Source organism: Ahaetulla prasina, chromosome 4 (genome assembly GCF_028640845.1).
Source record: "Ahaetulla prasina isolate Xishuangbanna chromosome 4, ASM2864084v1, whole genome shotgun sequence".
NCBI classification, from domain to species: domain Eukaryota; kingdom Metazoa; phylum Chordata; class Lepidosauria; order Squamata; family Colubridae; genus Ahaetulla; species Ahaetulla prasina.
In genome coordinates, this window is record NC_080542.1 from 59,093,613 (window position 1) to 59,109,008 (window position 15,396).

Genomic DNA, 15,396 nt, shown 5'->3' on the forward strand with positions numbered 1-15,396 from the left:
CATGGCTGAAAATAAAGCTGTTAGGATTTTGGAAGAAATTCAAAACTATGCATGCATTCCGGCCTTGTTTAAAAATTACCATACTGAACATAATACTGAAGATGCAACCAAGGGGTGAAATGCTCCCTGATCGAACCGGATCATGTGATCTAATAGTGATGGCAGTTGGTGGTTCGGAGGACCGATAGCAAAAATCCCTGGCCCCGCCCCCTGCCTCTGCTGAGCTGCACCATCTGCAGAGGTTTTTGTTTTTTTCACTTTTAAAAGTCAGTTTTGCTTCAGGATCCTGCCCCTCAGCTGAGATTGGCAGAGATTTTAAAATTAAAAAAAAAATTAAAGTCTCCTCTGGCGATCTCACTTGAGTTTTTCATCAGCAGAACCTTACTTGTACTCTTACTTGTAGAAAACATGTTTTCTACAAGTAAGAGTAGAGATTCTAAGGCACTTACCTGATTACTGAGGAATGCATGGCCACAGCCCGAAAGCAGTTTCAGTTTCAGCCAGACAGAATCAATCGCTTAGCTAATCTATTTCCTCGGTGATCAACTGGCTGGCTTTGCTGGCTGAGGAACTCTGGGATTTGAAGTCCACAATAAAATAAAATAAAATAAAATAATAAAATAAAATATTTGTGCAGCTTTCTGAGATTTGGTGTGTTTCTGTAGTGTTTCACTCTAACTACACAAACACACAAAATCTCAGAATGCTGTATGTGGCATATTGTGTGTGTGTGTGTGTGTTAGTTGTGCGCGTGTAAAGTGTGAAAGTTGGTTTTTGAGCTTTCTGTGGCTGTGTGAAGTGTGAAGTGCAGCTGCTTTTAGATTATGTGTGAGTCAATTGTGTTGTGTTGTGTGTGTGTGTAAAGTGTGAAAGTTGGTTTTTGAGCATTTTGTGGCTATGTGAAGTGTGAAATGCAGCTGCTTTTACATTGTGTGTGAGTCAGTTGTGAAAGTGTGTAAAGTGTGAAAGTTGGTTTTTGGTACCTCTTATTGTTTTTTTATACTTTATTATTTTTATTATTTATTGTTATTGGCCATGCCCATCCAGCCATCTGACCACCAAGCCACGCCCACCAATTAAGTCACGCCCACAGAACCAGTAGGGAAAATTTTTAGATTTCACCCCTGGTGCAACCTGAGATCATCTTTCCTAAAGCCTTGGGTACACAGAGTTCCCCCCATCCCCGGGCTAAAGGCTGCTACTAATTTGTACTTATATAGGGAGCAATCATTCTAAAGACACTTAAGCCAATTTTAGTTATAGTTCAATTAAGTTACATTAAATGAAATTTAATTTTGGTCCTGATTCATTCTGCCTAATTCTCCGTTTCTGGCTTCAACTCATCACTCAAAGTCAAAGTGGAGTCCTCAGCCTGAAAATGATTGGATCCCCTTTCTATAATATCACGAAGTATTCATTTCTAGATACCTGGTCCTAAATTCCTCTCCTTTCCTCAAGTGAATCAAAATGTATAGGAAGTTAAAGGAAAGAGTAAGATCGAATAATTGAATTTTCTACCCTGTGGTAATATATGCCACCTCAAGATAAATAAAGGCTCCCTTTGAATATTATGGAGACGTTTTGTGACTAAGGAGACAGGAAATACTGGTTCGCTTCGGGATTATTTGTCTCTTCCCTATTTGGATTACTTACCAGTGGTTGGAGAGAAAGGGAGAAACGCTAATGATGAGAGTATGCAAAGAATCCGTATTAGAGAAACATGATGTTGTAAAGGAATTATTCCTAGCACCAAGGTCCTCATTCTTCTCCCTTTTACCTGTGTGACTGCCTCCCACTTGCAAGCATTTCAGAAAAGGTGAAAGAAATGAGAGAAGCATAGGCATGAATGCTGACATTCCTGACTTGGAATGTAAACTGAGAAAAGTAGGCGGGGCTTGGAATAGAGGGAGGGAAAGAAGGGGATTGTTAGTTTTTAAAATAAAACTGTTGCTGCTGAAATGTGGAAGGAAGGAAGGAAGAGGCAGAAAAAGAAGAATCAAGAAATTAGAGTAACCCAATGTAGGAAAATGTTAATATTACGATAAAAGTCAGCAACAACATAATATTAATGGATGACTTTGAGAGAAGTGTCACTTCTCTCTCCCACACACACAAAAACCGTGTGTTAGATTTTAGTTATTCTTACTTTAAATGCAAATCTAAAATATATTTCTGTAAATGTACATTAATTCAGTTAATTTCTGGATGACTGCAAAAAAATCTACCCCGGTTTCTGCTGCACCATTTGCTGCCTATGTTGTGCTGTAGCCACTTTTTCTTTAAGGGAGCTTTTTCTTCAGTGCAAAAAAGCTGCAGAAAGCTTTTCTTTTCTTTTTTCTACCACTCAGCCTGGCAGGCACTTAGCAAAGTAAGTAACCTACAGATTCTGTCCCTTTTTTCTAGGCATGCAGTAAATTTAGGAAATGCAGGGGTTAAAAGGGATGGAGATTGGCGGTCAGAGGTTAAGAGAGTTTAACTCCAGCAACTAATTGGGGGCTGGAGCTCAAGATGGCGATGGGTGAGTAGCTCTGAGTTTATGCTCTCCATTTTTAACTTTTTCTTTGGTATGTTTATTCTCCATTTCTAATTTTTAAACTATTTAAATTGTATCACCTAAGAGGCCCCCTATCTCCCCCAGCTATACTTTCAAATCAATCACCTTTATTATAATCATTAACTAGCAAAAAGAAACAAAGAGGAGAAAATAGGGTTTGAATATCCCGAACTTTCAATAACTAATAAAGAGGAGTGATACATAAAAGAGAAATGCTAAAACACATCGTTCTTATTAGTTAAAACTAACCTAGAATTACAGAGCCCTTCTCAAATTTGAAGAAGATACCATACAATAGCTGACATAAAAAAAAAAAAAAGCAACCAGACATAATGTAATAATCCTAACTCTGGGATTTAAGAATAAGGAAAAGGAAGAAGACACAGCATATCCACTCTGCAATACAGATTTCAATCAAGCCTCTGAAGCCACAGAAAATGGATGAATACACAATAATTAAGTGGACAACTTTAGTAAGTAACTTAGAATCTACTCTCTCATTAGGGAGATATAATTCCGTGGAGTGGCGTCTCCAGGTGGAAATAAGAAGCCAAGAGTTTACAGAATTTTCTTCTTCCCTGATAGAGAACGCCTGCCTCCCACTGTCTGTGCAGCAGCTGTTATGATTAAGCAGCATTGGCTTCCGACTCCTTTTGGTGCAGTAGAATAAGGTATCGAGATAAAACTTCAACTTTTTACTTTTATATCATATATGCTGGCCGTTTCAATAACCACAAACTTATCTGTTCAGCAAAACCCCAAATCTATCTCCAGCGCAAAGTTCAAAAGCAGTTTCCCAGCAGAAACAAATCACTGAGATCTCCAGAGTGAATTGAGGGTGATGGGCCTTTAAAATGCAGTTGTGCTGACTTTGAGCCAGCTGCTTCACTGCAAACGCTCTGGTAGAGATTACTACTTGGAATGGCTGCCAAATAGAAGGAACGCATGTGAGTTTTGCTAACCTTTAGGCAATCTAATGTCCTAGCGTCCTTCTTAAAATGAAGCCTTTTTTTTGAGCTTCTTCTCAATATTCCCAGTACATGTCTTCTGTTTGGAGAAAGCTAGCCTACTTTTGAATCAATTTTCCGAAGAGGGTATTACCATTTTAAAACCTAAATATGGTGTTGGTAAGACGGAAAACCCTGGGGTTGCTTTAGAAAAACACACATTGCTGATAAAGCACGGAATTGCATCCACACGGGGAAAAAATGAATGAAGGAAAGATAGGATTTGGAGAGATGAGAGAACTTGGATATCAAACATTTATTTGGATGTAAAGTTTATTCTGGTGAGTTCTGCTTTGTAGTGTGGGCTGTCTGCAGCTTCCTTTGTTAACTTTTGTTATGATGGAGAGACGGGCATGGCACAGCACCTCAGCATTTTTCTCTTTTTCCCTCTTCATATTTATAACTTTTGTAAACTGTTCTTTTGTCTTCACAGCTATCCTATTGCTTCCTTGCTGTGCTGCCCCAAGAGGGATTTGTACATCATCTGCCTGACACAGAAGCATTCCAGGATTGTTAGCATAATGCTGGTCAGTGAAACCTATATGTTTTACTACTAAAATCTTAGTGTGGGTTGTGATAACAAGTTTACTGGGTGTCATCTCTGTCCCTTAAAATGGCATCTAATAGGGTGAAATAGGGGAGGAAGAGTAAACTTTGCAATATTTGATAGAGCGTCCATGGACAAGTATAGTCTATCTGACACAGGGGGGAAAAAATCAACCTTTCTTCTGGAACCAATCCAGGAAATAAAAAATACATATATTCTCGGATAGCATCCCAGCTTTCCAAGATCTTATTCTGTGAATTATTAGGAAAATGGAAAGTATTTACATTTCAAGCAATGGCCAAGTCTTGCCTTAGATTATAGGTGGATGCAAATAGTCCTATGAGGATGTGAGGGCCTGCTTTGCAGTTATACTGTCATGCTAATCTCTCTTGATTTATCTTCCCTAGAGGAGGAAAGTGGGGGAAAAACTGCCTAAGCGCTTTATCTTACATTGCCTGATTATGTAATTAAGCGTAACAAGATTTGAGGGCCAACAATAGCCAATTAGGTTCAACTAAACTTGGAATCTTTTCCATACTTTGCTTGGTAAATTCACCTGTTTTTTATAGAATGTGTTTGGACTTTAGAATTGAATCATTTACAGGTTTTTTACCAACACGGAAAAATATGTGGAATTATGGCAAAAAGAAAGTGTGCAGTTTGGGTTCTGGTGAACTGTGGCACATACTTTCATCACTTTCTGTGATTTTTTTTTTAAGGGACCTATCGCAAGAGGTTGATATCCAGGTGACTTACCAGATTCGGAAACTGGGAACAACCCAACTCAACAGCCATTTTTAAGTCTCCTTTTAAAAGCTGGTTTATCTCCTTTCTGGCTATGGGAAGCAGCTCATCTCATCTAATCTATGCAATGGAAATGCCTAGGAGAGGAGGTTCCTTACATACCCCATGTGTGGAAAGAAAAACCAGCTTTCCTGCTGATAGGCACAACTAAGTTTATAGCAACAGACCTGGAAAATGCCCAAAGAAGCCTGAATGGGCACTCCATAACAATAGATATATGGTTAGCCCCACAATGATTATCTTTTAATGCAGTAGACTTCAATAGGAACCTAGAAGGAGAAACTTCCACTTTGGGAATTGTTGGCCATAAAACTAGATGGAAATGGACTTGGGTAGCCTTCATCAACCATGATGCCTGCTTTTTTTCTCATGCCTTTCGTGTGGACCACTGCAGATGCTGACAAGACCAATCAGCATTTCAACTACAAGCGCACCATATATTGTATTCCACCTCCAGTGAATACAGTCAACTTATCTATGCAGTGGACTGGGCGTAGCACTTGTGAGGTTTGGATAATGGGGATGAATGTAATCCTTATTTACATTTACATTTTTTTCTGAAAGAGTTTCCCGCTCCATAGAACAGAGGGACCAGACATAGAACATGGTAAACGTGACATAGAACATGTTAAACTAAATAGTCGATGTTACACCACGATCACCTATTGAGTTAGAAGGATACACAACCAATGGAGTGAATCCCTTTGTTGAGAGTTCCTGAATATATCACGACCCTGTCTTGCTTGATGCATCTTATTGCTCACTCACAAGAATGATTCATGAAGATGTAAATGTCTGGATGTTTACTCTTTTTTTTCCTGATATGGGTGACACTTATTATGTGTATCGCAAGTCTCCCCACATCACAAGCAATTGGGTTGATTTTAAAGTCTGCTCTGATACAAGGCAGACAAACTCTGAAGGATAGTTCATCTTAGATGTGTGGGCCTGCAGTTTATAAAGTGTTACTTCATACATGGTATGGTGTGTGTACTCTGGGGACTTTTATTTCCAGGATTACGGGTATATGCATATACATATGCATATGCTCAGCTTTTAGGATGACATCCCAACTTCCATTATTGCATTAAGGGAAATACCTCTTCCATTCTGTGTTGTGTTGGTATTTGCCTAGTTTAGGGTTGCTGAATTAGCACTTGTCCTTCTCCATATTTCTGCATCATTTCAAATCTATCACCATGTTATAGCCAGTGCCACTAGGATTCAATTGCATTCAATGCATTAGGATTTAATGCACTAGGATTTAAATGCATTTAATTGCATTAAATGGAAATACCCCTTTCATTCTGTGTTGTGTTGGTATTTGCCTAGTTTAGGGTTGCTGAATTAGCACTTGTCCTTCTCGATATTTCTGCATCATTTCAAATCTATTCCCATGTTATAGCCAGTGCCACTAGGATTTCATTGCATTAAATGCTTAAGGATTTAATGCACTAGGATTTAAATGCATTTAATTGCATTAAATGGAAACACCCCTTCCATTCTGTGTTGTGTTGGTATTTGCCTAGTTTAGGGTTGCTGAATTAGCACTTGTCCTTCTCCATATTTCTGCATCATTCCAAATCTATCCCCATGTTATAGCCAGTGCCACTAGAAGACTACAAACTGAAGTTTAGTTCCATACCCCATGTGTGGAAAGAAAACCCAGTTGGGCGGATAGGCACAACTAAGTGTTATAGGAACAGACCTGGAAAATGTCCAAAGAATGGGCACTCCATAACAATAGATATATGGTTAGCCCCACAATGATTATCTTTTAATCCAGTAAACTTCAATGGGAACCTATATGGAGAAATTTCCCCTTTGGGAATAGTTGGCCATAACACTGAAAAGTATATGGAAATGGACTAGTAGCCTTCATCAACCACAACGCCTACTTTTTTTTCCTCATGCCTTTCTTGTGGATCACCACGGATGCTGAAAAGACCGATCAGCATTTTAACTACATGTTTACCATCGCCGCACTGCCATGTATGTATTCAACCTCCAGTGAATACTTGCAGAAAACTGAGGGTGAGTTGCATGGCCAGAAAAATGGCTGTGGGTGCCACTTCTGGAACACATGCCATAGGTTCGCATCACGGACCTATTGAGTTAGAAGGATACACATCCTATGGAGTGCCTCCCTTTTTTGAGAGTTCCTTAATATTTAACGACCCTGCCTTTCTTCATGCATCTTATTGCTCACTCACTGGAATGACTTACGAAGATGTAAATGTCTGGATGTTTACTCTTTTTTTCTTGATATGGGTGACACTTACTATGTGTACTGCAAGTCTCCCCAGATCACAAGCAATTGGGTTGATTTTTAAAGTCTGCTACGCTGCAAGGCAGACAAACTCTGAAGGATAGTTCATCTTAGATGTGTGGGCCTGCTGTTTATAAAGTGTTACTTCATACATGGTATGGTATCTGTACTCTCGAGTTTTTCCCCTTGTATTTTCATTGATGTGTTAACTGTAAGAGGGACTGAAAGTCGATGATCTGGGTTCCCACTTTGAATGAGAGAAATTCTTTTTAATCAGGACATTCTAAATAAATCATAATTAAATGATGTTACTGTCTCAGTCTGTTTCATTGCAAAGATTGAGGTACAAGTCTAGGAATCCATCTTTGGCAATTACTCTCTTATCTGTTTTTCTTTTCTTTAATTTTTAAAGTTTACTTAACTTTATTGTATCCATCTTCTTTTCCTTCTGCTCTTTCTTTCACCTCTGGCGCACAATGCTCCTCATGCCCCATTTTGGGCCTGGAAGGCTCCCTGCACCAACCTGGATGCCAAAATGGGCCACGGTTCACCACGTGACACCCTTGTGCTCCATTTTGGGCTTGGAAGGCCTCCTGTACCACCCTGGAAGCCAAAACAGATTCCGGGGGATTTCTGGTAGGCGGGCGGTGGGGCCAGCCAGAGGTGGGATTAGCTGGTTCTCCAAACTGGGCAAAAAGTTAACAACCAGTTCGCCTTCTGGTATGTTCCTTCTTTTAGACCTCACATAAACTATAAATTCTGCATAATGTTTCTCTCAGATAGAGCATAGAACATAGAATAACAGAGTTGGAAGGGACCTCAGAGGTCTTCTAGTCCAACCTCCCACTTGAAAAGATCCTGCACATGCGCAGAGGTGTTGCACACGAATGAAGCGAGCGCGCAAGCGTGCACGCTCCCATTTGTGTACCAGTAGTGAAGGTAAGTGGAGCTCACCCTAAACTGAATGCCTTACTGATCATTGAATATTAAAGTCACATATATAGATTAGACAGATAGTAAAGACAACAAGTCATCCAGAAAGATTGCACAGTAGTGTTTATTTATAAAGACAGTGCCAGGAAAGATCGGAATGAACAGAGATTCAGAAGAAAAAGAAGAAAATGATTGGATCTCCTTTCTGTAATATCACAAAGTATTCATTTCTAGACACCTGGTCCTAGATTCTTCTCCTCTTGTCAAGTAAATTTTTATTATTATTATTATTATTATTTATTCGATTTTTATACCGCCCTTCTCCCGAAGGACTCAGGGCGGTGTACAGCCAAGGTAAAACAAACAGTGCAATATACAATTAAAATACGAATTAAAAAACTTATTACATAATTGGCCTAAAACTTTGGAACATATAAAACTAAAACCCATTAAAAATTCATTATAAAATTTAAAACCAATAAAATTTAACCCAGCGCGAATAAATAAATGTGTTTTCAATTCGCGGCGGAAGGTCCGAAGGTCAGGTATTTGGCGTAAACCCGGGGGAAGTTCGTTCCAGAGGGTAGGAGCCCCCACAGAGAAGGATCTTCCCCTGGGGGCCGCCAGCCGACATTGCTTGGCGGACGGCACCCTGAGAAGTCCCTCTCTGTGTGAGCGTATGGGTCGGTGGGAGACATGAGGTAAAAGCAGGCGGTCCCGTAAGTACCCAGGCCCTAAGCCATGGAGCGCTTTAAAGGTAGTAACCAACACCTTAAAGTGCACCCGAAAGACCACAGGTAGCCAGTGCAGTCTGCGTAGGAGTGTTGTTACGTGGGAGCTACGTGAAGCTCCCTCTATCACCCGCGCAGCTGCGTTCTGGACTAACTGAAGCCTCCGGGTGCACCTCAAGGGGAGCCCCATGTAGAGAGCATTACAATAATCCAAGCGGGAGGTAACGAGCGCATGAGTGACTGTGCACAAGGCATCCCAATCAAGGAAGGGGCGCAACTGACGAACCAGGCGAACCTGGTGGAAGGCCCTCCTGGAGACGGCCATCAAATGATCTTCAAACGACAGCCGTTCATCCAGGAGAACACCCAAGTTGCGCACCCTATCCTTTGGGGCCAATAACTCGCCTCCAACAGTCAGCTGCAGCTGACTGAATCGGGGTGCCGGCATCCATAGCCATCCGTCTTGGAGGGATTGAGCTTGAGCCTGTTCCTCCACATCCAGACCCGTACGGCTTCCAAACACCGGGACAGCACTTCAACAGCTTCGTTGGGGTGGCATGGGGTGGAAAAGTACAGCTGAGTATCATCAGCGTACAGCTGGTATCTCACCCCAAAGCCACTGATGATCTCACCCAGCGGCTTCATATAGATGTTGAACAGAAGGGGCGAGAGAATCGACCCCTGTGGCACCCCACAAGTGAGGCACCTCGCGGCCGACCTCTGCCCCCCTGTCAACACCGTCTGCGACCGGTCGGAGAGATAGGAGGAGAACCACCGATAAACGGTGCCTCCCACTCCCAATCCCCCCAACCGGCGCAGCAAGATACCATGGTCGATGGTATCAAAAGCCGCTGAGAGGTCTAATAGGACCAGGGCAGAGGAATAACCCCTGTCCCTGGCCCTCCAGAGATCATCCACCAACGCGACCAAAGCTGTCTCCGTGCTGTATCCGGGTCGGAAGCCGGACTGGAATGGGTCTAGATAGACAGCTTAATCCAGGTATTGGGGTAGCTGCTGCGCCACAGCACTCTCTACAACCTTCGCAACAAAGCGAAGGTTGGAGACCGGACGATAATTACCCAAAATAGCTGGGTCCAGGGAGGGCTTCTTGAGGAGGGGGTCTCACCACCGCCTCTTTCAAGGTGGCAGAGAAAACCCCTTTCAACCAAGAAGTGTTGATAATCCCCTGGAGCCAGCCTCGTGTCACCTCCTGAGTGGCCAGCACCAGCCAGGAAGGACACGGGTCCAGTAAACATGTGGTGGCGTGGAGCCTCCCCAACAACCTGTCCACGTCATCGGGAGTCACAAGATCAAACTCATCCCAAACAGACTCAACAAGACGTGACTCCTCCCTCTCGCTTGGATCATCCCAATTTTGGTCCAGACCATCCCGGAGCTGAGCGATTTTATCGTATAGATAACCACTAAACTCCTCAGCACATCCCTGCAAAGGGTCATCCCGCACCTCCTGATGAAGGAGAGAGCGGGTTACCCGAAACAGGGTGGCCGGGCGGTTATCTGCCGACGCAATGAGGGTGGAAGCGTAGGAACGCCTCGCCTCCCTCATTGCCACTAGGTAGGTCCTAGAATAGGACCTAACTACTGTCCGATCAGCTTCGGAACGACTGGACCTCCAAGTACTCTCTAGGCGTCTTCTCCGGCGTTTCATCTCCCTCAGCCCCTCGGAGAACCAAGGGGCCGGACGAGATCTGCGCCGGGTCAGAAGCTGCAAAGGCACGACACGGTCCAAGGCCCCAGCCGCGGCCTGTTCCCAGGCCACAACTAGTTCCTCAGCAGAGCCGTGGGCCAGATCCTCAGGAAATGGCCCAAGCTCCGTCAGGAACCTCTCAGGGTCCATCAGGCGCCTGGGACGGAACCAACATATAGGTTCCGTTTCCCTGCGATGGTGGGTGGCGGTTCGGAAATCTAGGCGAAGGAGAAAATGATCTGACCATGACATCGGTTCTGTTACTAAATCATCTAATTCCAGATCATTTAGCCACTGTCCAGAGATATAAATTAGATCCAGCGTGCCTCCTCCCATGTGCGTAGGGCCATCATTTACTCGAATCAGGTCCAAGGCCGTCATGGAAGCCTGGAACTCCCGAGCTGCAGTCGATGACAAGCCAGTCGATGGCAGGTTGAAATCCCCCATGACTATAAGTCTGGGGGTCTCAACCGCCACCCCTGCAAGTACCTCCAACAGCTCGGGCAGGGCTGTGGTCACGCAGCAAGGAGCCAGGTACGCGATCAACAAACCCAACTGATTCCTATGGCCCCACCTCACATAGAGGGATTCACAGCCGGCAATCTGAGGAACAGTGGCCTCCCTTGGCTCTAGATCGTCCTTAATGACAACCGCCACCCCCCCACCCCTCAATCAAAATGTATAGGAAGTTAAAATAAAGAGGATGATCGAATAAATGAGTTTTCTAACTGTGTTAATATATGCCACCTCATGATAGATAAAAGCTCCATTTAAATATTATGGAGAAGTTTTGTGACTAAGGCACCATGGGTGACGACTTCTCCCTTTTACCTGTGTGATTGCCTCCCACTTGCAAGCATTTCAGAAAAGGTGAAAGAAATGAGAGAAGCATAGGCATGAATGCTGACATTCCTGACTTGGAATATAAAAAGAGAAAAGTAGGCAGGGCTTGGAATAGAGGGAGGGAAAGAAGGGGATTGTTAGTTTTTAAAATAAAACTGTTGCTGCTGAAATGTGTAAGGAAGGAAGGAAGCGGCAGAAAAAGAAGAATCAAGAAATTAGAGTAACCCAATGTAGGAAAATGTTAATATTACGATAAAAGTTAGCAACAACATAATATTAATGGATGACTTTGAGAGAAGTGTAACCTAGAATTACAGAGCCCTTCTCAAATTTGAAGAAGATACCATACAATAAGCTGACATAAAAAAAAAAAAGCAACCAGACATAATGTAATAATCCTTACTCTGGGATTTAAGAATAAGAAAAAGGAAGAAGACACAGCATATCCACTCTGCAATCCAGATTTCAATCAAGCCTCTGAAGCCACAGAAAATGGATGAATACACAATAATTAAGTGGACAACTTTAGTAATTAACTTAGAATCTATTCTCTCATTAGGGAGATATAATTCCGTGGAGTGGCGTCTCCAGGTGGAAGCAAAAAGCCAAGAGTTTACAGAATTTTCTTCTTCCCTGATAGAGAACGCCTGCCTCCCACTGTCTGTGCAGCAGCTGTTATGATTAAGCAGCATTGGCTTCCGACTCCTTTTGGTGCAGTAGAATAAGGTATCGACATAAAACTTCAACTTTTTACTTTTATATCATATATGCTGGCCGTTTCAATAACCACAAACTTATCTAATCAGCAAAACCCCAAATCTATCTCCAGCGCAAAGTTCAAAAGCAGTTTCCCAGCAGAAACAAATCACTGAGATCTCCAGAGTGAATTGAGGGTGATGGGCCTTTAAAATGCAGTTGTGCTGACTTTGAGCCAGCTGCTTCACTGCAAACGCTCCGGTAGAGATTACTACTTGCGGAATGGCTGCCAAATAGAAGGAACGCATGTGAGTTTTGCTAACCTTTAGGCAATCTAATGTCCCTAGCGTCCTTCTTAAAATGAAGCCCTTTTTTTGAGCTTCTTCTCAATATTCCCAGTACATGTCTTCTGTTTGGAGAAAGCTAGCCTACTTTTGAATCAATTTTCTGAAGAGGGTATTACCATTTTAAAACCTAAATATGGTGTTGGTAAGACGGAAAAACCTGGGGTTGCTATAGAAAAACACACATTGCTGATAAAGAGACAATGACTAATCCGCATATAGACGACAGGTCGAACGACTAGCCTTGTGGTGCAACCAAAACAATCTGGAACTGAACACACTCAAAACCGTAGAAATGGTGGTAGATTTTAGGAAAAACCCTTCCATACTTCCACCTCTCACAATACTTGACAACACAGTATCAACAGTAGAAACCTTCAAATTTCTGGGTTCTATCATATCGCAAGATCTCAAATGGACAGCTAACATCAAAAACATCATTAAAAAAGGACAACAAAGAATGTTCTTTCTGCCAACTCAGTGCTCAAACTGCCCAAGGAGCTGCTGATCCAATTCTACAGAGGAATTATTGAGTCTGTCATTTGCACCTCTATAACTGTCTGGTTCGGTTCTGCAACCCAACAAGAAAAACACAGACTTCAGAGGATAATTAGAACTGCAGAAAAAATAATTGCTACCAACTTGCCTTCCATTGAGGACCTGTATACTGCACGAATCAAGAAGAGGGCCGTGAAAATATTTGCAGATCCCTCGCATCCTGGACATAAACTGTTTCAACTCCTACCCTCAAAACGACGCTATAGAGCACTGCACACCAGAACAACTAGACACAAGAACAGTTTTTTCCCGAAGGCCATCACTCTGCTAAACAAATAATTCCCTCAACACTGTCAGACTATTTACTGAATCTGCACTACTATTAATCGTTTCATAGTTCCCATCACCAATCTCTTTCCACTTATGACTGTATGACTATAACTTGTTCCTGGCAATCCTTATGATTTATTTATTTATTTTCCCCAGTTTTTTATTCCTTTTCTAATATTTCTTGGCATATTTCATTAGATCGCTTCTATTTTCGCCCTTCGTTTTCTAATTTCTTTTTTCTTTTTTTTCTTTTTTTGCAAAATTTTTATTTTTCCATAATAATTCCCACAATTTGACCAGTGTACAATACAATCACTTATCCAACAACCAGTCCTATACTCAAATTATACTCAATCAGGGCTGCTCGACTGCCACTCCCCCCTTTAATCCTTTCTTCCCTTCTCATCCTTCTTAAACTTCCCCCACCACCTTCTCCTCGCTTTCCTACTTCCCCTCCTCTTTCCACTTCTCACTACCATCCTTTCTAACCTCTATCTTCTCCTTCTCCTCCTCCTCCTATCTTTCTTCTCCTCCTTCTTTCCTCCCTACCCACCTGCCTACCTACTTTCTTCCTTCTTTCTCCTCTTTCTTACCCTTTCCTTCGGGAGTGTTTGCGAGCAGTCCCGACATTACACCATTCAACTTGTTTAATTCTACCATTATTCCTGTACAATGGCAACCAATCAATTTATAGTCTTCCCTTCCCGCCTCATTCCCCTAGAGACTTCCCAGAACAGAATACAGGGTATTGTAACTAACAAACATAATCTAAAATATAACATAAAACATATTCCATTTCACACCATCACACTATCAATTCCTTCTTTCTTAAACTAATACATAGTAATTCTAACTTCACTCAAAAACTAATTGATATTTTTAATCTGATACTTATTTTGAATATAATCAATCCACTTCCTCCATTCCAAAATATATTTTCTTGTGTACAGTCTTTCAAGTAGGCAGAAATTTTGCCATTTCTACTAAATTTGATACTTTACTAATCCATTCTCCAATTGTAGGTAAGTCTTCTTTCTTCCAATATTGTGCAATCAATAATCTTGCAGCAGTTATTAAATTCAGAATCAGTTTTGTCTCTATAACAGTGCAATCTGAAATTATTCCTAATAAAAAGAACTGTGAACAAACTTGATCTTCTTTTCAAAATGTTCTGCATAATCCACCATATTTTAATCCAAAAGGCTTTAACTTTTTGCAAGTCCACCATATATGATAATAGGTAGCATCCTCACAATCACATCTCAACATTTGCTTTCACATTTGGATACATACATGACAGTTTTTGGATCTAAATGCCATCTATAAAACATTTTATAAAAATTTTCTCTTAAATTTTGTGCTTGCGTGAATTTAACATTCCTCACCCAAATTTTTTCCCATGTTTCTAACATTATAGGTTGTTGAAAATTTTGTGCCCATTTTACCATACAATCTTTAACCAACTCCATTTCTGAATCAATTTCAACCAATACATTATATAATCTCTTTATATGCTGTTGACCTTGATCTTTTATTTGTTTTACCAATTTATCATCACTTTGCCTTATACCAATTTTCTGATCTATTTTCCATCTAGATTGCAATTGTCCATACTGGAACCATGTATAATTTCTTCCTTCATCCCTCAATTTCTCCCTAGATTTTAACTGTAATTCCCCTTTTTCCATAGTCAAAAGCTCTTTGTAAGTGATAACCTCCATTTTTTGTAATATATTTATATTCTCTATCATATGTCTGGGGTTGGTCCATATTGGTATCTTTCCATCTAACTTATATTGATATTTTTTCCAAATCCTCAACAACGCACTTCTGACCATATTATTCTTAAATGTCTTATCAATTTTCTTGTCATATATTACATAGCGTGATCCATATAACAAACCATAACCTTCTATATTCAAAATCCTTTCCTCTGTTAAATTAATCCAATCAGAAATTAAAGTTAAAACAACTGCATCATAGTACAATTTCAAGTTAGGCATTTTTAAACCCCCTCTTTCCCTAACGTCTTGCATTATTTTTAACTTTATCCTCGGTTTTTTACCCTTCCATACAAAATTATTAATCCCTTTTTGCCATTCTTGTAAATTTGCATCTTTCTTCAATATTGG

General features: G+C 41.2%; 1 long non-coding RNA gene across 1 annotated transcript; it reads left to right on the forward strand.

Annotated features, from left to right (window-relative positions):
- Nucleotides 1-2,004: 2,004 nt before the first annotated feature.
- On the forward strand, nt 2,005-7,444 carry LOC131197128 (uncharacterized). Its single transcript, XR_009154878.1, has 5 exons — nt 2,005-2,019; nt 2,404-2,518; nt 3,059-3,225; nt 3,995-4,088; nt 4,828-7,444. It is a non-coding gene; the product is annotated as an uncharacterized LOC131197128 (long non-coding RNA).
- The last annotated feature ends 7,952 nt before the right edge of the window (nt 7,445-15,396 follow it).